The sequence below is a fragment of the Hemicordylus capensis genome, chromosome 3, assembly GCF_027244095.1.
Source record: "Hemicordylus capensis ecotype Gifberg chromosome 3, rHemCap1.1.pri, whole genome shotgun sequence".
Lineage (NCBI taxonomy): Eukaryota > Metazoa > Chordata > Lepidosauria > Squamata > Cordylidae > Hemicordylus > Hemicordylus capensis.
In genome coordinates, this window is record NC_069659.1 from 207879592 (window position 1) to 207905072 (window position 25481).

At 44.8% G+C, this 25481-nt stretch overlaps 2 long non-coding RNA genes across 3 annotated transcripts in view; both read left to right on the plus strand.

Annotated features, from left to right (window-relative positions):
• LOC128351556 (uncharacterized) overlaps positions 1-24891 on the plus strand; it is a 46178-nt gene extending 21287 nt beyond the window's left edge. Inside the window, exons 1-4 of one of the 2 annotated variants that reach the window (XR_008319866.1) lie at positions 6504-6600; positions 18467-18569; positions 21196-21254; positions 24594-24891. This is a non-coding gene — a long non-coding RNA (uncharacterized LOC128351556). Of the gene's footprint in view, positions 1-6503; positions 6601-18466; positions 18570-21195; positions 21255-24593 lie in introns of those variants that run through there. The other variant, XR_008319867.1, reaches the window with a different exon arrangement.
• On the plus strand, positions 8889-11971 carry LOC128351558 (uncharacterized). The gene is made up of 2 exons (XR_008319869.1): positions 8889-9119; positions 11549-11971. It is a non-coding gene; the product is annotated as an uncharacterized LOC128351558 (long non-coding RNA).
• Positions 24892-25481: the final 590 nt, after the last annotated feature.

Below are 25481 nucleotides of genomic sequence, written 5' to 3' on the forward strand. Positions count from 1 at the left end.
CCTGTAGCCACAGCTTGGTTAAAAGAAATTTAGCAAAGTTTTCTCCTGACTTGGAAATGAAGTGATGGGAAAAACTTTACCTGCTTCATATAACAGCAACTTAGCATTTATATAGTGCTTTTACGAGTTCAAAGCACTTCACATAAATCCCTTTGCCTCATGGTAATCCTTAAAATAAAGTTGCAACTAGAGGTGTGCACGGAACCTGTTCCTCGCACCCCTGAGAGGCTGTGGAGAGGTGGCTTTAAGGCGCGGGGAGGGTGCTCTTACCTCCCCTGCCACGTTTCCTCCCCCAGCACTGCTTTAAAAAATGCTGGTGTGGGGCGGCTGTATACCCTCTTGCTGCCCTGGTGAGTGTAAAACTAGAAGTGGTGAGTGCGCACACACTCATGTGCTGTGCACAACTGCGCAAATGATGTTACGCAAGAGTAAGACCACTGGAAATATTGAGCTTGCTCTCATATAACATCATTTGCAACTATTTTGCTTTTGTGCAGTTGTGCACCTTGTGTACACACATTACTGAGCTGATGTACTTCTATACAGTATGCTAGCCACTGACAGTAACACAAATGCAAAAGAAATGAAAGAAACTTGTATCAAGTGTTTACTTTGTTTAATAAGTTTATAAAAGGACTGTTGTTTAAATGACGATTAACTCCAGCTTCCCTACGCTTAGAGCCGGGGTGCGTTCATATGAAGGAGGAATTTTCAGTGACTTCACTACGCCAGCAGCAAGGTGTTGTTCATACAGGACGTGGGATTATTCAGCGTTTTTCTTGACAATTTACATGTAATAAATGCATCCCTTTAAAAGTTGCACTTTTAAAAATGCTTTGGTGGGATACCCCATCATTTCTGCGGAGACGTATGGAGAGACCCTGCGGATGAAGCAGATAAAGTGAGAAGTGGAAGTGTGGCTACCTGGGTGGGAGTGACTCTGGCGAGTGCCGCCATCCCTCTCAGTTCCTCACCAGGAAGACTTGTTTCCTGTGCCTTGCAGTCAACTTCCAGTCAATACGTTTTTTATGATGTTCCCAGTACTCTCAGGTACAGCTGCGCTCGAACAATGAGCACACACACATTTCACCCTTTATACTCATATCTGATTGATATAATCCAGAAATACCATTGAAATTCAATTAGCCCCAATATGATCAGGAAATGAGGAAAATAAAATGACTGCGGAAATACAAAATGGCGTCAGGCAGCTGCTTTATTTTCAGCTATTTTTTAAGAAGTCAAGCTGAAAAGGCTCAAACATCCAAGATTTATGGTAAAAAAAAAACCTGGCATACAGGTAGCACTGCGAGGGGATGGGAAAGGCAGCTAATAGGCTTTTGAAGGGTTTCCCCATTCCTTTTTTTTTTTTTTAATTGCTGCTGTGGTGGTAGAGAGGCATGGTGCTCTAGTGCTAGAACAGTGATGAAAAGAAATTATTATTTGCTGCTTTAGTGGGAGAGTGGCATGGTGTTCTATAACCAGAGAGTAGCAAAAATTAACACACACACACACACACACACACACACACACACTGACTTTAAGGAGGAGGAAACCCCTGGAAAGTCTATTAGCTCCCTTTCTCACCTCCTCACAGTAGCAGCCCTGATTTGGGTTTGAGTCTCTGGGGCTTGTGACAACAGAAAGGGAGTCTTGATCTTGCACCACTGAACAACTAAAAAACAAACAACCCATAAACCACATGTGGGCACAGCAAGAAGTTGGTCACCCTGCCTCTTCTTCAACCGTATTGGCCAGAAATGGGTGGGATGGATGGCCTGCTCTGTGAACAAGCCAAAAACTGTAAGAAACACTAATATAATAGTGTTTATATTATTAAATATAATATAAACAATATCATATTAAATAAACCTAGAGCATCTAGGTTGCAAGTTCCTTCCCTGGCATCAAGAGAGGACTTAGAGAAATTCCTGCCTGCAACCTTGGAGAAGCCACTGCCTGTCTGTGAAGACAATACTGAGCGAGACAGACCCAGGGTCAGACTCAGTATATGGCAGCTTCCTATGTTCCTAATTCCAGAACTGTCCAAGTCAATCCGAGAGATGAGGCAACTCTTAACTAAGTCCTTTGAGGCCAATATGATTCAAATGTCACATTCAGTTTGGCCCAGAGATTCTAACCCTACAAAGCTCAGAGATGGACCCTGGCATAGCAGAACATAGCAGCTTCCCGAACCCCTTCCCCAAATTTCAGTACAGATAGACCTGAATCATCAGAATAAAACAGAAATAAGCACTGTGCTAATATTTTGGGTCCTATGTCTGTATATAACTTATTACTTGCATTTCTTTGTTAGTAGTTAGCAGAGAGGTGGTGGCGGTGAAAGGTTCCAAACTATTTTTACCCTATTTTATAATTTTTGTTCCGATCACAACTGGAGGATTTTCCTAGCTTGCCATTTCTTCACATATATCTCAACGTTTAAGCTAACAGACATTTCCTGTCGAGATTTTTTTCATTTGAACGAAGCAGCCCTTTTCAATCAACTCTGCTAATTAGATTAAACCCTATAGTATGACCTTAGATCTGAAGTCTTTGTAGTTACTTATATATAATATTCTTCCAGTGTCCAGAAAAACCACACAATTTCTCTACAGAACACTTTCCCCTTTTGTTAACATATTTCGGTGAAGCTTTTCAAAGGCACCAATGTGAATGACATCAATTCCCTCCACCCCCATGGCTACTAAGCACCCAACTGCCCTTTTGTGCCTTTAAAAAACCTCTCCTTTTATTTTTACTTTAGAAAATATTTGTGCTATCATTGCTAGTTCATAAAACCATGACAGAAAGATCTCCCACAGTAGCTGTTAATGGTTAGCCACTAACTGACACAAAACTGTGCTTGCCTCCTGTAATCACGTGGTGCTTAAAAGCAATGCTTAGGCTGCCATCCTATGCTCAACATACACAGTCTGGAAAGCTTTGGGGATAGTTCTAAGCCCCCTGTGCTGGTGGATCTTGGGAGACTTGCTGGCTCCAAGCATTTTATGCCAGCATAATGTCAGGAATATCCCAGTGTAATATTATGCTGGCATATCCTCCTCACTACTAACATGCAGCTCTGTCAGCAGAGGGCTCAAAACTATGTGGCAGTGAGGGGCGTGTTTGGAGGAGAAGTGAACTTAGTCTGAATCCTAAACTCATTCAGATCCCACTTCCAGACCCTGTACTGCTGCATGGTGTAGTGGTTAGAGTTTTGAAACAGGACTCACACAACACCTAATCAACTTGTGTTTCACACAAGGCATAATCAACTTGTGGAATTCTCTGCCACAAGATGTGGTGACAGCCAACAACTTGGATGGCTTTAAGAAGAGTTTGGATAACTTCATGGAGGAGAGGTCTATCAATGGCTACTAGTCGGAGGACTATAGGCCACCTCCAGCCTCAAAGGCAAGATGCCTCTGAGTACCAGTTGCAGGGGAGTAACAGCAGGAGAGAGGGCATGCCCTATCCTCTTACCTGTGGGCACCCCAGAGGCATCAGGTGGGCCACTGTGGGAAACAGGATGCTGGACTAGATGAGCCTTGTACCTGATCCAGCAGGGCTGTTCTAATGACTGGGGAATCCTGAGTTCAAATCCCCATTCAGCCATGAAACCCCATTCAGCCATGAAACTTGGTGACTTAGGACCAGTCACTTATCTCTCAGCCTAACCTACCTCACAGGGTTATTGTGAGGGTAAATATAACCATGTAGACCACTCTGGGCTTCTTGGAGGAAGAGCGGGATAGAAATGTATAAACAAACAAACAAACAACATGGCAGCAGTAAAAGATGAAGTCTTACAACACTCCCATTGAATTAAATGGAAAGCCAAACTACAGTGCCCCTCACACTTCCTCCCACTCAGCTCACACAATTGCCACAAAGCAGAGGATTCTCTGTAGCCAATCACAGCACACCCACAGCAGTATAAAAACTCAGACAGGCAGCCTATAACTAAGATATAGTTACATAGACACACAATGGGGTGGGATGATATGTCTCTGGTCTCGTGACAGGGACGCTTAGAGCACACGAAGGCGAACGGTAGTAGTGGAAACTAGAGTAAAAGGGCATTTTGCCCAGACAGCCTGGCCTCAGAACAAGCAGTGAAAAAGCAGATTGCTAGCACACCTCTTCTCAGAACCCTAAAAGGAACTCCTCCTCAGGACTCCACACAAAAGCACCTAAGAGGAACTCCTGTTCCACTGTCCCATCTGGAGATGCAGAGCCAACACATGAGGAGTGCACATGTATTTTTGGGACTGCTCTGACTCGTGTGCCACTCTGAGATTGGTGTGTGCTGACAGAGTTGTCATGGTTGATGGAAGAGTGATTGACAGACTTGCTACATTTTCTGTATTTTGGAATGCTGCCATTTCCACCCCAGCCTTGTTGCTGAGAGTGCATGGGAGCCTGATTAAGCTACACTGATATTACACTGGTGTAAACTGATCACCGGCATAGTAGAACCATAGAATTGCTCTGCTCAGTGTGTGCCTCCAGTACTCTACCTTCAACACCCTGAAATGTTCTTGACTGTCTCCAGTGGAAGAGAAAAGGACAGTGACTGAAGGTGGTTCATGCAGGACAGAGTGTGAAAGGTGACATACTTAGATAATTAAAATGGAAGCTTTTGATCATGGGGATGATAACGAATGCAAGTGCTTCCTAAGTGATTCCACAGGGAAAGGTCTGCTTCAAATGCTAAGGCATCCAATACAGCAGGGTTGCTTTTAATAAACAGACAAAGTATTGTCAGGGTAATGCAGCTATATGTTGTTTCCATCATATCATTTGCCAGCTCCTCAATACATTAAATTAATGATGGTTGGCTGACAGAAGCCTTGCAGCCATAAAACTAAAGATCTACCTTAATAGGCAGATGAGGGACTTACAAGCAGCATGTAACTCATCTCTATTTTGACCTCTTGCCTAAACAGAGCTTTTCCTGAAGAGGCAGAGGGAAGCATGGCACTTTGGGACACTAATTCAGCTTAATGCTGAGATGTGATTGAGGTCATATCTGTAGGCAGTGGAGTATACACTCCATAAAGTCTTGGAATAATGACATGCCATAAATTCATTTAATTTTAATTTTAACAGAAGCTAGCTCAAAGGTAGAGTTAAAAAAAAGAAAAAGAAAGAGAGAGATTTAGCTATAGATTGGTTCTTGAGTGTTCCCCCCCCCCCCCGCCCCCACACCTCATTCTGAGTTCTTCATGCTATTATATTAAGTTACTGCCAGTGCCAGATAGCCTATAAGCTGGGTTTGAATACAACCAAGCCAGTTTTTTGGCCTTCTTAGGGACATCGCATATTTGAGAAATATTGGGTTTTGCCAGTTTTAGAGTCACTTCAAAGAATGTTTCCTCAGAGTAAGTCCTACTAAGTCTGATGGAATTTTCTCCCAAGTAAATGAGCATATGGTTGCAGCCATAATTAAATCTACCCTCTTTGCCTGTGAACTTGCATACAAGTTCCTTATGCCACATATACAAAGCTTGCAAACAGTATACCCACAAGAGGATTCTGACTAGAGGTTCTCATTTTGATTGGATATTGATATTAATTACAGGATATTTAATCAAGGGATCCAATATGATTTTGCATGTTTGGGTTTGGCAATTTTTTTCTTTAACTGACCTACATCATAATTCTATATTTAATGTACAACAACTATTCAGTCAAGACTGTGATGCTGCTTGGCATGTGCATGAACAGAAAAATTGGATCTGATCAGGTCTGAAATCAGAGAAGTCAGGATTGGGTCCTTTGGACCATTCCTAAGCACTGTTCCCTCTAAGGCGTGCACATTTATTTTATTTATTTATTTTTACATTTATATACCGCTCTTCCTCCAAGGAGCCCAGAGCGGTGTACTACATACTTGAGTTTCTCCTCACAACAACCCTGTGAAGTAGGTGAGGCTGAGAGAGAAGTGACTGGCCCAGAGTCACTCAGCAAGTCTCATGGCTGAATGGGGATTTGAACTCGGGTCTCCCCGGTCCTAGTTCAGCACTCTAACCACTACACCACGCTGGCTCCGTGTCTTCACACATTTTCTGATGTCTGTGCAGTTAATTTTAGATCCTGCTCAGGTTGAATCAAGAAGGCAGTTGCCTTCTTGATTATGGGTTTTGAATGCATGTGTGCACACACTGCCTTGATACTAGCGCCTAGAACAAACCTCATTCCGCACACAGATGAAAAAAATTAGCGAGAACACTGTTCCCAAGGTCTGAATCAGGCTCAGAATCAAAGTAGGAACTGGGGTCAGAATCAGCTTTTTTAAATGGGGAAAGTAAAAAAAGAAAAATCACCAAAAACAACCCCACTCAGATTAGAGCTCTGAAAGTCACCCCACAAGTAGGTAAGGATGGCTGGACTCTCTTTTTGTAATTACAAGTGAATCCAGCCATCCTTTGATTTTTAATTATTTTTTTAAACTTACATGGAAATCAAAGAATCTACCATCGCAGAAGAAAAGCTATGTAACATTGAAGAATCAGAGGGGAAGTGATGTAACACCAAAGAATCTCAGGGGAAGTGATGTAAAACCCAGAAACTGGCTGCTTTATTTCCTTAAAAGTAAGTTTTAAAACTGTCAAAAAACCCACTTTAAAACTGTGAAATAAATGTGCAGGCAGGTAGGCGGGCGAGCAGATAGAGGGCGGAAGATGGGAAGATGGAAACTTAACCATGGTTGCGGGAATAGGAAAAAAAGATTCCCGCCATCCTTGGTAGCTCCGAAGCAAGGTCAGAGGGGGACAAACAGGGTTGGACAAGTCCGACTGGAACTAGGTTTCCCTAGGTTGTATTCAGAACATCTCTTACCCCCTCCGATTTGGCCCATGCCAGGCCATTTTCGACCTCCCCCGATCCGACCTTGCACAGTGCTAATTGAGCTAATTCCAACAAAATATTCTCAGCTGTTTGCCTCTCTATCCAAATTCAGATGGCTAACTACTTCTACCTGTACCTCCCCCAAATTATGATGAAAGTACCATTCTAAAGGTTGGAAAGGGATTCCAGGCCGTTAAGCACCATCCAGCTCTTTTTGTTAAAACCCTGACCATTAGGTTAGCCAGGTCAGAACATCATGACTGAGTAGCACCATGTCTGAGTGGTTTTGATTAGGGTAGAACTGATTTTTTGTGGTGTTTTAGATACAAAAAAAGTCCCAATTTGAAGAGGCAGAATTGTTTTTGCCTAATATCCTAATTCCGACAAGTTCTTATATTTAAAAAATGGCTTTTTGTTCAAAAAAGCTTTGGCAGCTTTGGCAGCGTAGCATTTTCTATAATTCACCTATAATTCATCATTTCTAATTTATAAAAATTATTTTCTATAATTTATACACAGCAAGGTTTACCATGAGTTTACTGGGAGGCTTTACTGCAAACTCTAAGTTGTCCCCAAAAACCAAGACAAATAGTGGATTCCGCCCCCCCCCCCATATATAAATCAGGCTATACTATAACGTGCAGTGAAAAACCCGAATTGTGTGTGAACTGCTCCTCGATAACCCGCAGGGACTTCAGGGTAAATCTGGCCGATATGTGAAAGCACCTCCTCCATTCTGGAGGGGATGCAAGTTAAAGGGCTTTGAAAGTGAAATAATTCCAGGCTTTTGACTTTTCATTGGCATCACATGGTACCCCACTTCTTCTTAAGAGACTTTCTTTCATGTTTATGGGCTACTTATGGTATTCTCAAATCTCAGGTTGACTTTTATTAGAGACTGTTTAACATATGGTTTACAAAAGCAACAGTGAATAGAATTTCCCGATAAAACATGGCCGTGTACTAACAAATGTGTGGTTGCAATGGTAGAGAGAATATAGCACTGTACACAAGTTCCTACGGGTTTGGGCAGAGTCCAGTTAAAAGAGCTCAGTGAGAGGAATGCCCAAAAGGTCCTGCCGGCCTCACCTTGCGTGTGGCCGGCATGGCCGTGTCAGCCTTCTTCTGCCAATTGCAGCCTCTCGGCGTGGGCCATTTTCAGATGTTTACATGTTTGTCAGAAACGTTCTTACCGAACTTGCTTTGTGGTTTGTGTGAGAAGAAATTGAAAACTTGGGATATAGCACCTGTGGGAATTTTAGGAAATGGCATTGCAATGCACAATGATGTACAAAATTATGATATCGATGACTGGTAATATCTAAATCATGTACGACATGATAGCATGGCATATCATATCATTCAGTACTGTATGTATTACATATTCATCTCATGTTTCTTCCAAAGAGCTTGAGGCAGTGCATACAATCCCCCCTTCTATCTTCACAATGGCCCTATGAGGTAGATTAGACTGAGCGATAGTGACTGACCCCAAGGTTACCCAATATATTTTGTGACTGACCGAGATTTGTATCCATGTCTCCCCAATTTTAACTTCAAACTCTAACCACTATGCCAAACTGACTCTCATTTACATGATGACGACGACAATATAAGTCATGCAATTCAAAATACAGTAGTATATAAGCAAACATTTCAAATAATCTGCTGGATAAATGCTGGGAATGGGTATCAATTTTCAGCAACGACAACAGCAAAATTGGACATGGGTGAATAGTTTCGGATTACCTTTGCTTTTGATGCCAAAGGCATATAATCACTTAGATATTCTCAACACAGTAGCCCTGAGAAATAATTCATGAGCAGTCCGCACTCTCTGAACATGTGTTTGTCTTCCATTCATCATGGAATAATTAAGCTTCTAAAAACCAATGCCTTGTTTGCAGATTATTCAGGAACAAACAAACAAAAGGGTGAAATTAATCAGATAAATTGTTTGCTGTGAATCATTTTTTCAGCTCTGTTAGATACCAAAGTGACGTTTATGTGTCTGATGTACAAGGTCATAAATCTGGCTGTAGCACTCACTGGGTTTTCGTGACCTCTCTCCACTTTCTACACTGGGAGATCAAGTTCGCCAAGCTGTGTACTTAGTAGAGTGAAGGCAAATATTGAAAGAGCACTCACAGCAGGGTCTTCACATGCAAGGTGAGCCCGGCACTGCTCCCTGAATGACAAATCTGCAGACCAGGAACATGAACGCTGGATCAGCCACTAGTTGTGCCCCTTCCCTTGCAAGTCAGGTAATATAGGCTTGAACGGGAAACCCATGCAGCATTATACTGTTGGCTTGTGAAATGAGTCACCAGGACTCTAGGTTGGAGGGTTTTCAGGGCTGTGATTGTGTGGAAGCAAGGTGTGTGTGTGTGGGGGGGGGTGTTCAGTCCAGGGTCAAGCCAAACTGGGGTGGTTTGGCTTGACCCCAAGCCTTCAAACTGAACTGGTTTGACTTCAGACCAGTTTGGTTCCAAATCTGCTTGCACATCCCTAGAAAAACCTGGGTAGAAGTGATCGTGTGGAAGCAAGGTAGGAGGAAGAGCTACCCAGGTTTTCCTCCTACCTTGCTTCCACACAACCACTTCTACTCAGATTTCCCCCTTACCTTGCTTCCACACAACCAAAAATTGGGAGCAGACACAGCTCTCAAACCCAGGTAGAACACAGTTTTTGATTGTGTGAATTACCTCATTCTCTTATATTTAACCAGGAGAACAACTGTCCCTGTTTAACCCCTGCACAGCTTCCCTCTAGTCGTTGTTGCTGGTGTCTACCTTATGTTTCTTTTTAGCCTACTTTCCTTAAAGAAAGTAAGCTTATGAGATCACCCAGCTTTCTCTGTCTCTCTGTGTGTCCCCCTCGATCAACTTCACAATGCCTGGACTGATCTGAACCAAATTTGGTGCCATTGCAAGGACACAAAGGGACACCTCAAAGGCATTGTTTGTGATGATTTCACCCACCCCAATTCAAGCTGGTGGATGTGTGAATGTTTGAGGCACAAGACAGATAACTTGTGAAACACCTAACCGATTTGAGCAAAATTTGGTACAGGTGTAGGGACACATAGGGACAGCTCAACAGCTCAAGTTTATGAAGATGTCATCCACCCCAGTTCAAGATGAGAGACACATGAACAACAGTTGTAGGGACACCACACAGGGATACCTCAACGGCATAGTTTGTGATGATGTCATCCACCAAATTCAAGATGGGGATGCCCACACATCTGAGGTGCAAGCGGGCTAATTTGTGAGGATGGTAATTATCAATTAAGATTATAGTGAAAGGAAATTGGGCAGATTAGTTCTTACTAGAGCTTCTTAGATTATGAAGTATTTGGGGACAGGGAAGAATCAGCTTATTTCTTTTGCTATATAAACTGCTTTGAGAACTTTTGTGCTGAAAATTGTTATATAAATGTCATGAACCTCCAGGGACGTCAACTGCTGGATCCACCCTGGGAGTCAGACATGCCTGTCCATGGCCATGCATATGCCTTCTGAGGTCCCAGACTGATAATATCATGCAATGTGGGCCGGACATAGTATATGGACACTCCCTGAGCTGGCCTCAGGAGAAGGGGGTGAGGGAAAGGCTTGGGGGCAGTGCAGTGTGTGACCCTGTGGGAGCTGAGAACACTTCCGGCAGGAGTCCTGCCCTGCGGGAAGCATGCCTGACATGCCTCCATCCATTTAAGGGCTGTTCAGCCCATGATGAGGTCTGGCAGCAGAGGAGTGCAGCGGAGCCTCTTGAAGAGAGCTGGAGGCTGCCCTGTGACTCTGGCAGTGAGAACTGATGGGGAGAAGGGGAATAAGGTGCTGTCAACCTCTCCTCTCCCACAGATAAATTCTGAGGCCATCTGGGAGCCCATAACAGGCTAAAGTGCAACAGGGAGCTGGGAGGCTTCACAATAAATATTAATGGCTGATATGATGTGCAGACCCTACGGAGCTGGGAGGGACTTGCGATGTCCCTGCTGTGACAACTGGGACATCGCAAGTCCCTTTGTGGATTTGGAAACAGAGGGACTACTGGAGAGAACCATGGCTGTGCTGTGCTACAAGCATTTCAGTAGGTTTTCTCATTCACGGCATTGGGAAGACATGCTGTAACACTTGTAGCACAACCACAGTTTTTGATAGTGGCACGGGTGCTTCCAGGTCTACAGCAGTGGCGCCACCAGCCCCTCCCGAATCTGTAAGACTCACACAGCATGTTGATAATAACAATAGCACTTATGGCCTGTGTAATCAAGAAAGAGGCCTATGCTTCATCCTGTTTTAAAAGATAATTTGTACTTAGAGCAGGGCTGTACAATTTGGCCTTCCAGCTGATTTTGGACTACAACACCCATCATGCCCAGCCACAATGGCCAATAGTCAGGGATGATAGGAGCTATAGTCCAACATTTGAAGAATGGCCAGAGTTGTGCAACTCTGACAGCTCATTTATGTAAGCAGGGTTGTCTGACACCTAATTTATCATCATTATAGATGGAATGTTATGTTTGATCTGATTTTTGTACTGGCAACATTTTCTTTAATAAATGACAAAAAAATTAAAAATCACAAAAATTAAGTTAAATCTGCAAAACACCTCTGGAGACTAGAGGGGGTAGGAGGGAAAGTAGTGCCAGCGCAAGCACTAGCCAATATGTTTTTTCTACTGGCAGATCCTCCCCATTGAAATGAAACCGACAGAACTATTTTTAAAGAGTGTGCCTCTGAAAAGAAGCATCTTCTGCAATGAACCTTCGCCATTGTCAAAATGGTCAATTTCTATGCATCCTCCCTTTCTTCAAGGGCTGATTCACACATCACATCCCCCACCCCCGCCCAGCAAACAGATGTGGGAGAATCACTTGTGTGGCAAAACAAACCCTTGTGACAACTTATATGTGTTATTGTTCCTGCTTGAAGATCTCTTTGTAGGAAAAATGCATGAGTGAAGTGGCCAAAACGTAACATATTCTGTGAAACAAGTCTTTTAAAAACATGAAATTCCAGAGCAAATTACATACTTATGTTCATGTTTATATACTGCTATCTCTCTCTTCAAATGTGTTTTCCCTTTTCAATAAATGCACTTTAAACTACTACTTAGAAAATCTATTACAATGTCTTATATTTTAAAATAGCCTAGCTTTCTTTGATTTGAGCAGAGAGCTTGTTGTTAATACACTGAGGTTGTCCTGGGTTGTTAATACACCTACAATTAATTACACACACAGTTGGAGAGATCCTGAATAAAGGCTCCCCACTAACAACAAGAGTTGGAAAAAAACACCCTGCTTTGTCTCTTTGGGAAAGGACTCCTCTATTAAGAAGGATGTAAGGAGAATCAATAAGCAGGTCTGCCTCTTTTCCTCTTTCCCTTTTTTTCTGGTCCTCTCTGAATAGCCGTGGAGCATACACACCTCCACCATTCTAGAGGCTGCCTGTCTTCATAGCAGCAGCTCAGCAGGGATGTTTGAGCCCGTTTGACCTCTGTCAATCTCTTAAACTCATGTAAAAGGCTGCAAATCCCCTATTATGAACATTCTCACAGTGGATTTTTTTCTCCCCAAAAAAGAACCGTCCTACTCTACATGATTCAGAATGGTGAGTTCAGTTCCTAATTCTGAGGAGAGATCAAGTGATGGAAGAGAACTGAACTCTCTACTTAACTTAAAGCAACTTTACAGGAACAGTTTCTCCCAAAGCTTGACATTTTCCATACTGTTGCATGTGTCATTCCTGGATTTGTCATTTCATAAATTCATCTACATGTGTAATCCCTTCCTATTACTGAGACAAATTCTCCAGCTCTAGTGCTTTGCAACCAGTGAACTGGAGGAAAATGGATTTTCCTTAGAGAAGATGGTTAAATTGTATTATTTATTCATCTAGTCGGCGCATTGGTATGTCTGTCCGTCCATCTATCATCTGCCTATGTGCTCCTCTTTTCACTCTCTCTGTCACTTAATGAAGAATCTTTGTGATGCGTGTCTGCAGTCATGAGCATTTGCAGCAGAGCTAATATAAGAAAGTGATTCATATAAAGATATCACCCCACAGAAAATTGCACATATGGTTCTTTGTCCTCAACGGCAGATCTGCCCAGGAGCAGCGCCGGGGGGTGAGGGGGTGGGGTGGGGAAACCTGAAAATACACTTTAATATCAGATGGTGAGACTCCATTTATGTGCATGTACATATACATCTGCATTTATTTTTAGACTGCTTCTCCCATAGAATTGCACAAAGTGGTATACACAAAACTACCAAGAAGAAAAGCAGTAAGCTGCAAGATGAATATGAATGTGCTGCCCTATCAGAAATCCTCAAGCAAATAGCCAAAAAGCACAGCTGGTTTGCACAGACGCCTTATCAATGGTGCTCACGGTGGCTGGTAGATCCTTCCCCTGCTCCACGCCTTGAGGATATTTCATGATGACACTGTTTGAAAGTATGTCTCCACAGTAGGTGTGTGCACGAACCGGTCCGGAGGCCATGTTGGAGGCCTCCGAACCAGTTCGGAGCCGGACCAGTCCGGCGGTCCGGCACCGAGGGAGGGTCTACCTTTAAGGGCGGGGGGGGGGTAGAACTTACCCCTCCCGCCGCTCTTCCCCCTCCGGAGCTGTAGTTTAAAGCGAAGTTTTTTTGGGCGGCAGTGTTCCTCGCTGCCGCCCCTGCCCCCGTCGTCGCTTGTTAGTCTCCGTAATAGCAGCACGCATGCGTGAGTGGCGGCCGCGCCGCTATTACGGAGACTAACAAGTGACGATGGGGGCAGGGGCGGCAGCGAGGAACGCTGCCGCCCCCAAAACTTCGCTTTAAACTACAACGCCGGAGGGGGAAGAGTGGCGGGAGGGGTAAGTTCTACCCCCCGCCCTTAAAGGTAGACCCCTTCGGTGCTGGGTAGACCCCCTCGGTAGACCCCCTCGGTCTAGACCCCCTCGGTCTAGACCCCCCTCAGCACCCCCTCGGTGCTGGTCCAGACCGGTCTGGACCATGCACATCCCTACTCCACAGGGAGGGGAGCAAGGCCAAGGCCACAAGCCAGATATCTTGAGAAGTGGAAAGTGTGAAATATCACATTTGGAAGCAAATCAGAACCTTTGGGGTTAAAAATAACACTTTAGCTTGTATACAATGTGCAGGTGTGCAAGTTGTTGGCTGCACAGTATATAAGACAGATAAACTGCCAGAGGTGGGGTGGCCGCACCTGGAAGCTTTTGCTAGCATGAAATAAAGCTTTGTTTGAAACTTTGATACACGTATCTGGTGAAAATTACCTAACCAAGAAATGAGTGACAGGGGGAATCTCTCCCTTCTAACTCGTGAAAATCCTGCTTGAGCCTAGCAATCTTTTCATAGCACTGTTGAGGGAAATTGGTGACCCCAGGCTGGCAGCCACTACAGGTGGTAGCAAAAAGGGAAAGAAAAGATTAAAGACCCATCATCACTGCCACTGCCATGGTAAGCCCTCCAATGAACTTTAACAGGGCCCAACCACATAAGAGGGGACCACGAAAGGATCTTGCTGAGGGCTCTGACTGAGAGAATTCATGACCTAAACCTGCGATTGGGTTCTAATGCATGGTAACAGAGTTGGCCTGGGAAATGGGTATGAGAGCAACCTGCACGCCTGCCATACTTTTATCATGTTGTTCTGCCACACTGCCACACATCCTGCTTTCTGGAGTTCAGCAGAGCTTCTGGGGGTTGGCTACAGAAAAAGCAAATGTACGAACTCTGCAATCACTCGCATTTGAAATGGTGTGCTGGTCAGAGCACAACAACTTGGTTTCTTAGTGAATGTGAGTATACTACACAGTTCAAGCTGGTGTATTAAATGAAAACTAGCCGACCCCGCACAGAGTACCTGTGCAGTATTGCACCGAGCCTGTGGCATCCCCCCTCTTCCCCAGCCCACTCTCTCACTCTCGCTCTCCCCGCCCCACCCCCCACCCCCCACCACAAGAGCCTCACGATGCATCTCCACGCATGGCTGGCCAAGTGAATTAATTATATAGATGTTGCTTCAGATTTTTCTCTCCAAAGAATTTCAGCTTTACTCAAATAGTTGCGGCGCCCAGCACAACATTCTGATTTTTGCAAACGAAATTTTGACACAGAACCTCAAAAACTGGCCTGGTGGCAGTGGTGTAGTTGTGTGTGGGGGAGAATGCCAGAGGACTTTGGAGAGTGGCTGACACGGCAGCTGACACTGGGCCCGGTGTGTGCTGCCGAGGGCCACCAAGCACCCTTCCCGTTCCCCTCTGTGCTGGGTGCTTGGGCCCAGTGTCAGCTGCCGTGTCAGCCATTCTCCAAAGTCACCAGGCTGGAGCAAAACTGCCTTGAGAACAGGCGGGCCCTTCAAGGCAGGCCTGTTCTCACTGGCATGGGGCATTGTGGTCATGCTGGCTCTGTGAGGTCATCAGGAGGTGTGGCCAATGCAGAGTTGGGACTGAATGTTAACAGGTAGGCTCTGCCTGGCAAAGGCAGGCCATGGATGGCAGGCGGGTGGGCAGGCAATGACAGCAGGCCACAAAGGACTACGCGGGCAAGTGTGGGGGGGTGGCAGGGGCATCCTCAAATCGTTCCCCTGGGTCGCCTCCAAACCTGCGCTTCTGCCTGATGGCTTGTTTTCTTCTGGTTAGTTGGCAAGCAACCTTACATACCCCAGTATCCATAGATACTCTTAAAAGCACTGCTTTCTATTATTGCAGTTCTGTAAAATTTACTTATAATAAGCAAAAAGGTGTAGACAAAAATCACCATCAATTATTTTTCTAGGTGATCTCCCCTGCTTGACTTCTGCCTTATTAATAAGCTTGAGAATAATGTGGCTGTGTGTACAGTATGCTTGCCAAAAGGTACTGTAGCTTTAGCCAGGCTCCTGTGCCTCAAAGTGACAGTAATTAGGATTATTGTAATAAAGGGGACTCTGAAGAATATTAAATTGAAGTCTGTGCTGAAAGATGCCTAAGCAATAAAGATTAGGCCTAAGTATTTCAAATATTCTTTTGGAATGAGGAAAGACCAACAAACACAGGATGAAAACATTGCTGGGAAAGGAGAGAGCTGTTTAGACATGTTGACTGCCGTTTCCATATGGATATAATAAATGCCACTTGCAAACATAGAAACTGAACTTGAATTTTTCTCTCAGTCAGATAACAAACTTCTTCACTCCATGTTGCTATTTGGTGGAGCACTGAGGAGGTTTTCTGGAGGCAGAGTTAGCCATACTATTCAGCAGGGTGAGGCATCACCCTTCAGGTGGCAGACTTTGAAGGACCATGAAAGGGAAATACATTGCCAATGTTAATGTTTACAGTTATATTTTTACAACCATTGGGGAAGAGAGGGGGAGGTTTTTATAAACCTCCACACAAAATGATCTTATGTGGATTTAACTAAGACCGACAACTCCCCTTTCCCCCTTCTCCTTTCCCTCCCTTCCCCCCGCCCCGACTCTCTACAGGTTCCCAACTGGGTCAAACTTCCAAACAACAAAACACAAAATATTACTAAACTAGCTGATCTGGTGCAGAGCATCTGTGTCCCTAGTTCTCCCTGTCTCTCCCCTTCAACCCCATTTAGTTCTCCCCCATTCAAGTTCATTCTTCCCCCACCCGGCTCGTTCTACCTTCATGGCCAGCTGTCGCTCCCCCCCGCCCCCCACTGGGCAATCCTGCCTTTTGGCCGGCAGGCGGGCCGGAGAGGGAGGCTGCATCCCCCCCCCTCGCCCGACTGGTGCTCTAGCCTTTTGGCCCACCCGCCATCATTCCTGCCGTCATCCACCCTGCTGTTGCCACCTTCTTCTGCCTGCCCATCATCCTTCCATCCCTGCCACCGCCACTCCTCCCCCCCCCACCAGCCAGCTGGCCAGCCCACCATTTTCTTCCCTCCTGCCCATACTCATGGCTATCCGGCAGCTCTCCGAACTCTCATGAAAGCTGCCATGCATCGGATTGGCCATGGGTACATCTTAGAGAATTAAATATATAGATAGAATACAACGGAGATGCCATTTGGATTTTCTGCCACAGTTACCAAAATGTTGTGTCCTGTGGGGGACACAATGGCCAACATCCAGACTAGCACTCTGTGGGTACAGCCGTGCTGAGCTCCAGACTACTGCTGCACTATAGCATGAGAGGGGGAGGAGCAGGTTTTGCCCATCTCCTCTTCCTTCTGAAGCCAATTGTGCATCACAGAAATATATCCCTGAGGGTCATACTTTGGTCTTGCTAGGTTACCTTAGGAAGCCACTATTTCATCAGTCTTTCCCTCTTCTGCTCTGAAATATGGATATAATATTGGTCTAACTTTGAAGGTCACTGTAAGGATTTCTAACAAATATTAAGTGCATTGAACACTGCATTTATATGATAAATAAATGCAAAGTGTATTGTTATTATGCTTCCCACTGACATTGGTGGTGGCCTGTGTCCATATGATTTGGTGGGGAGTGCCACTGCGACTGATGCTGCAGCCCCTGCCCACTCCTGCTGACTCTCGGTGGTCTCTGCTTACTGCCGCAGCCAACTTGCCTCTGACAGCTGCAATGTGGTGCAATGACATCACCATCCTTGTGAAATGCCATCCCAGGGTAACGGGCACTGTGCAGTGATGTCATTATACTGTATCTGGGCCACAGAGGTCGGTGGAGGGCCTGGGAGGTAAAGGTAGCAAATGGTAGGGTGGACAGTTAGTTCCCCCTGGCAGCCCTTTCCCCTGGTGGGCCCCCTGCAACTCTTGTTCATAGCTTGTGGCCACTCAATGGTAGATCCACCCCTAATTTCACATCTTCTTATGTTCACACCTTTGCCACAGGTCACATTAGAAGTGCATGGTTGTTAAATGTGTCTTTTAACCATATACATGAGCTTTGCTGCATAAGAGAGCATCATCTTCGCTGTGAGCCCCACTTCAGATTGAGATCATCCAGAGAGGTCCATCTACAGTTGCCACCACCAGCTTGTCTGGTGGCTACTCGGGGACAGGCCACCACTGTTGCTGCCCTAAGGCTTTGGAATGCGTTCCCTGCTGAAATAAACACTGGCATACAAATATACCTGTTGAAATAAGAGCTGGGGTAGAATATACTAAATTATTTATTAATTTAGATAGAGTTTGTTCTATTTACTTAAAGCAAGGCATGCATTTTGTAAATTCACTGGATTGAGATCTAAACACAAATAATTCCCCATGCATCTCTCCTCTTATCCAAAACCAAACTTTAATCAAATGGTGTAACAGCTGTAATTCTGCCTTCTGCATCACAACGAACACTTAGCATTAAATGATTCAATTTGAATGTAGGAAGGTTGTTCCCACATGGATAGTGTGTGAAGCACTATAATCTTCTTTCTATTGACACTTGCAATGTAGCTCATTGATTTAACAGCAACAACAACACAATGTATCATCTGTTCATCAAAAACAGTAATTGCCAGTGCTATGCTAGTGTTGTTTGCTGTTTGTTGTTTGCATTACAGTTGGAAGAAGGACTGTAATGTTGCATTTGCTTTGTGGTGCTAATCTGTGAAGTTGATGGAAATTATGGATATGTATTTTGAGCCTTTTTTTTTTTTTTGGCAGACAGCATAGAGCAAGCCTCCTGGCCTCCAACATAGTCCCAGTCCCCAGGAACAACTCCCATTATGAACTTCAGCTGCTTTCTTCTGTGCAAGACGAAGCCCAGGTACAGTTATCTTCAAGGGTCAAACCAGATGTTATTTTAAGTATGCAGTTGGTCCTTGTTGGGTTTTTGTTTGTTTGTTTGAGCAGCTATGGGCCCATTAGGTGTGGGGAGGACTTTAAGTGCTTGCTCCTGCCCCCACAGCTGTTATTTGATCTGGACAGAAAACACCCAATAGAACACTGGTAATAGACTCAAGCCTGCCCCAGCTTCAGCAGCTGACTGCAGGGAACGTGGGTTGGAGAACAGACACTGCAGGCCTGGTTCTTAGCATGGCTGCCTCCTACCTGGCCCTGACAATGCAGATAATAATTTTCAGGAGGTATATGTGATCAGGGATTATAGTCCTAGAGAGCTGGAAGTGATCTGAAGTGCTTCTAGTCCAACTGAACAATATCCACTTTGTACTTTAGGAGTGCTGCTGAATCCTTTGTTGTGATTGGAGTCCCAGGTTGCAGCTGTCACCAGGAATCTCTCACAAATTACACCTGCTTAGGAAGCTGTGATCACAAGTGCTTTGCAGTTTGTAATTTTAAAGGCTGCTTACTTAATAAAGATTGTGCTGCTCTTTGTACCAGTCATTAATCAAGCACAAGGTTTGAGAGGAATGAAACCAGAACAACTTGAATATAAACAAGTGTCAATTGTCAACAAGGATTTACTCCTGTAATGTGGCTTGGATCCAAGCAAGCACATGAAAAACTGTGTTCATACTATACTGTAAGATTACTCTGTACATATTGTATAGTGAGATGAAGGATTAATGGCTTACATGTCCTGCCGTGTAATATGAGTGCAGCCAGACCCACCCGCACTACTGTGGACAGTATTGGGACTGTTGCCTCATGTGACTGCATGTTGTGTGTAACTTCCATTCTTCCCAATGGAAGAATTCGTGAGTTTGCGAGCAGCTGCCGATTAGCAATGGGGATGAAAATAGGGATGCTGGACGCCGGTGGGCTGCCCAGCCTCCGGGAGCAGGTGGTGGCGGGCCGCCCCAGCCTCCGGGAGCAGGCAGCGGCAGGCTGCCTGGCTGGCAGGAGCAGCAACAGTTGGCAGTGGCGGGTGACTTGGCCGCCGGGAGCAGGTGGCAGCAGGCCAGCCCTGCTGCCAGGAATTGGTGGGCGGGAGAAGGTGGTGGGCCGGCTTTCCAACCGGCCTGCCAGCCAGAAAGTGTCAGGCAGGGGGTGGGGGGCCAAGAAGAAGCGAGTGGGGGGGAGAAGTGGGCCAAAACCAAAAGAAGAAGCGGGGGGGGGGAGAAGCGGGCCAGGCAGGGGGGGAGAAGCAGGCTGGCCGGTTAGTGGAGGCGCAGATGCTTTGCACCCGGCCCAGCTAGTTCCTTTTAATTTTTATTGTTACGCACCCCATCACCACTTCTCTGAGCAGTGAGAAGTTCTAGTGGTGCAGCATTCCACAGACTCTCATTTCTCTTAGAGGCTTATTTCTCTTGGATCATAGGAGGCTTATGGTGTCATAATATTTGGTGGTTTGTTTTTTTTAAGATAAATATACAAATGGAGTATTAGATGGACAGCAGAGCACTTCCATAAGTCAGTAATATGTTTCAGATGGCAGAAAGCAAACACTTGCACTCAAGTGGCTACAGCTTTTTCCTAATTCAGGTATCCCAGCCTCCAAAAATCAGTCTCTCCTCTAGAAGCTGGCAGTTCCTCTTTTCATTGACCACTCACAGACACTCATTGACCACTCACAGATGCAGGGGAGTGGGGAGGGGAATGAGGTCATTTTACACACTCCACCAGCCCCTTCCTTAAAGTGGACTCTATATATGGACAACTCTGTATTAGGGATGTACACAAAGCCATCCAGGCTGGTTTGGTTCGAATCTGGGCTGGATTCAAACCGGCCTCGGACTGGTTCAGAGCTCTATTGGTAAAGGGGAATCCAACTCTACTGGTAAAGGGGAATCTGGTAGGGGGGCTTACCAAAGGGGAGTAATTTAGTACTTACGTGCAAGCTTTGGCTGTGGGGGTGGGTGGGTGATGCAGGGACAGCGACCCCCCCCCACATCCATCGGCCTCCCCCAGAGTAGCCAAGGCCAGTGGCAGCCCAGTTCGAGCCTCTGCATGTCCGTGGGGGGCATTTTAGTGATGGGTTTAGTGATTTATAAATCCATTTGGGCTGGATATGAGTGCTCTGTACTTATGACTGAAGTGCTACCTTGACTGTTGGAACAACCTTCAGACAAGCTGGTTGGATTTAGAAAAAAAGCCACTTCCATTTCTTTCTGACAGAATTGTGGATTCATACAAAAACAGATCTACATGTGCTAATGAAAAATGTTCTCATTTTGAAACAAAACAATGCCACAGTTTGCCATAATGAAATTATACCATGATATTAATTTACTGCTATTGGAGAAGAGCTGAAAATAGCTATTTTAATACAATATTTAGCAAAGGGCACAATCTGTTACTCTTAAATTGGTTCCTTTCGAGTGCCATTTTATTGTTAAAAATGAGCAGTTCTAACAATTACACTTTCAGAGCAAATCACACACCTGATTTATAGCTTAAACTGTTAATTTGCTGTGTTTGATTTTGCACTTCGGCTGCCAATTACTGGACTGTAAATTCACTGAATTCTTTTGTATTTGTATTTTAAACAGTGCATTGACACCGGGAAAGAGAAAACCCAGCTTCCAAAAAATCGTGGAAACAGATTTAGGTACAGAAGCTGTGTTTATGCCAGAAGGTTGCAGCCAGCAATGTGGCTACCAAAGATTACAGCACTTTTTGGATCAGCAGCCCTTAATGCTGTTGGAGGAAATGGTCTTGGTGACAGGATGTTTTGCCAGGGTGGGGGGAGAATAACATAGTAGCATGGTTCAAGGAGTTGATCCTCTTGCCCTATAGGCTCTCTAAAAAGGGCATACAACTGGCTGGCTGTTCCTAGGAAATCCACATTTTCTGCACTGCAGTGCTCTGACCTATGACCCACCTACTCAACAATGCATATAAACAACAATGCAACACACAATAATGCCACACACAAAGCTGGTGGCTTTGGGTCATGCATCCTCCTCCAGCCCACAGAGTCCAGCAATTTCTCCAGTTTTCAGAATTTAGTAGGCCCAGCCACAGAAACTACCAGTGGTGGGAAGAGGCAATGGGATCTGGGGATGGTGGTCCAAACACAGGCCTGCCCAGTTTGTGACCCAGCACTCAAAATTTAACCAACCACCTATTGCAGCTGGCCAAGTCCACCACACAGATCCTGGGCGACCACCTGATGGCAGCAAGGTGGCACCACATATGAGACTGGACTTTTGCCACTAAAGACCATTGCAAGCATATCTGGCCTCTGCCTCCTTCCTACAGGACCTGGGTATGTCCAAACCCAGCCCATGACAATAAGCTCCCTACTTGGGATGGGGATGTCCCTGATACAACCCAGTAAAAAATGGAATGCACATTTGTAATTCATGAATTGTGCACGCTTGCTGTAGTGCATCTCAAACTGGACTCTCAATCCCCCCTGCCCCCAGGATCCTGGATATAATTACTATGACAACAGCTACTACTATGAATAACCTCCCTCCTTGTACATATAATCTGGTTGTGAGGAGGTTCTTCTCTTCTTCCTGATTGTACATATCACGAAGGAGTTCCCTTCTCTGACATCTTAGAATTCTTGCTTCTTTTTTCTACTGTTTCCTCTATCCTGAGCATAGGGTTGCTAACTCAGCCAGTATTTTATTGAACTAAACAGTAAAATCGTTCTGTCACAATCCATAGGAAAACATCAATACATTGCAAATTCTGTCTGGCTACAGGTTCACCTACAATCTGCAAGATTCTATCTAGACTCCTTTCCACCAAATCCCAATCTGGTTCCACCCCTCATCTCAGCCTGCTCGGACCATACCTCCAGCTTTGCCCCAAGTGCCAGTAATTTTGACATTAAAAATACTCAAGCAGCAATCAAGCAGCAATTAGACATCCTGTCTTCTGGGCTTTTGGTATCTACTGGTTCTCTGCAATTGCCACTTCTTTTCATTAAGTGTCCTGGTCCTATTTTATGGATTCTGGAGACAGACATAGCTCTGAGATGACTTGTATCTTATCAGGAAAATATGCTGCTTGCGTGTCTGCTCCCCCCACCCACCCCCGTTCCATTATTTTGTCTGTAACACAAGACTACAGTTTTGTAAATTGGTTTAAGGTGACTGCTTTCTTATGGGCCTAAAGCTGGATTCTGATGGGAATTGAGGAAAGCTGTGGGCAGGTTTGGATGATATTGTCTGTCAGCCCCACTTGTCATGGAATGAGGGGTGTGAACATTCACCATCTTCTCCCTTCTAGCACACCATTCTGCTCTGTACAATCTCATGGGGGGTGGACCTTCTGAACTGCCCCTCACATGTGAATTAATTTTTGTGTGTGTCATGGGATCCTCATGGTCCACTAAGGTGCTTAATGTACAAACAAAGAGTGCATAGGATCTTGTAACAGTTATGGCAAAACTAACCAGTTAAATGATCCTGAGTATTCACTTTTGCTTAAGAGCATAAGAAATACCCTGCCGAGTCAGATTGTGGTCCATTTTTTTCAAGAAACCCAACAGCCAGAAAGCACTAGTAATGTATTAATAAACAAAGTGGTCTACCAGACACTGGCCAGTGATCCACCAATCGACCAAGGTCTACCTTCTGTACATCTCTATTCTGGACAAACAAAATAGGAACAGGAACATCACCCCAATGTGGAAGACTGGTTATCCATAACAAATTTAGATATCTCACACGCAGGCCCTTTTTATGAGGGGGAAGGAAAGGAATAGGGCCAAATGTCTCAGGTCTCACACACCGGGGGGGGGGCTACATCAATATTGACAAACAGTAAATGTACTGTATGTGACAGGTAATATGTGACTTTAAAGTTGTGCGCCACCCCCCCACCCCACCCCCCACACAATGTCACCAAAAGTCTTGTTCTAGTGCTCTACCATGTGGACAGATACATCCAGTTCCATGTCATCTGTTGAAGCACACATTTGATTATAGAATAACGTTTGTTATCACAGAATAAAGTCTTTCCCCATGATTCAGTTCTGGGTTCTGCCTACTATGTCCTGGGTTCTGTCCTGCTCAGAGCTTAATGTAATGTGTGAATTGGTCCTAATTTTAAACCACTGCTTGGTGTTCTACAGAAGGGCCCCTTCTGGCTAAACTATCCTTTCTATTTCCAGTACTTTCCAAATTGCATTCCTACATGAATCTGCTCTGCATAGGATACATGCAATGTGCTATTATGAAGTGCTGTCTTGTAAGCGAGAAAAGTTATTAATATTGGTGCTTCATTCCCATTCCTACTGCTTGCTTTTTTAATAGAGCTTCACCTGTGTCATGACACTTTTCACTTTAATTTCACTAGGAATGCTTTAAAAAAATTAATCAATCAGCATTTCATTAACCTGTTTTTACAGATGTTAAAGTGACACAGCTGCATGAGCAAAGAATGATTGGGAAAACTTGGTGGCATCCTGACTTCCTTATCAGTAGGAATACCAATGATTTATAGGGCAATCTAAGGATGATGCACTCACACAACCCATACGCCACTGGCTGCCAGTATCAGGTCTGCTGGAGGTGTTCAGCAGCCAAACTGTGATTCAGACTGTGTATTATGTGGAGTCACACAATTCTTTCCTCTGAGGTTTTTTTTAAAAAACAAACAAACACATAGCAGTCCAAGGCAGGCAGAAGAAGCTTATTAATCCGTCCCCCTCTGGGATGGGAATTAACCCTTCCCTTTTTCTAACTCAAAGCCACTCTCTCCAAACCCTCCCTACTTTTTACCCATAGGGAGAAAGATAGAGGGATGATATGGATCCCTGCATCTTTTCCCAAGTCAGTGGAAAAACAGCTTGGGGAGGATGAATTTGTGTTGGAAAAGAAGCAGAGAGGAAAGGCTTACACATCCTTTGCAAATGCATCCTTTCTTCATTCCTATTCACAGTCTGTCCAGGCATGCTTTTGATTTTTGATTTTGTTTTAAATTGCAGAGCGGGGGAAATCACTCAAGTTCTTATACAATGTCGTTTGAGTCTGCATGTGCTCCTATTGCTTCTGAGCACCTCCACTACTACTTACTTCCAACCCCAGTAGGGTTGCCAGGTCTAGATGATGAAAAAAGGCTATACCCATCACCAAAGTGGAAACAGAGAATGAATTTCACCAAAAAGTATCCAAAAGGTCTCCACTTTGCATAAAATTTGCATTTGTTAATTGGTATTATATATGCATATGTTGATAAAAATTGGTTAATTTGAGAATAAATGCAGCTCACCACTGTGAAGCTGATGACCAGGTGAGCTGTATGTCTGCTTGGTCTGCTGTCTAGATGCAGAGATCTTAAGGCTGTAAACTCTACTTAGCTGTAAACTCCTTGCCTGGTTAGGTTTACCAGACACACACACACAGTCCTCTGTCTTCCTCCCCTATGGGTCACCCAGCCTGCTTTCCCCAGCAGAGGCGTAACTAGGGAAAACGGCGCCCGGGGCAAGCACTGAAATTGCGCACCCCCCACACCGCACTGATGGGATTCGCTGCCAGAAGATGAAGGGAGGGCTACTGGGAGGAGACTAATTCATGGAGGATGGGGGGGGGAAGGTCTATCAGGGGCTACTAGCAATGATAGTTAGATGGAGCCTCCATGTTCACAAGCAATATATCTGAATACCAATTCCTGGGGAGGGACCGTTGCCTTCATGCCCTGAAGGCATCTGGCAAGCTACTGCAGAGAGTAGGATGTGCATAATGGTCTGGTCTCTTGGTCTGACCTAACAGGGCTCTGGTTATGTTCTTAAACTGAACCTCCAGGTTCAGAGTTGTCTACCAGGGGCTGGCTATCCCCATCAAGCATTTCTTGTGAGCTTATTAGGACAGGGGTT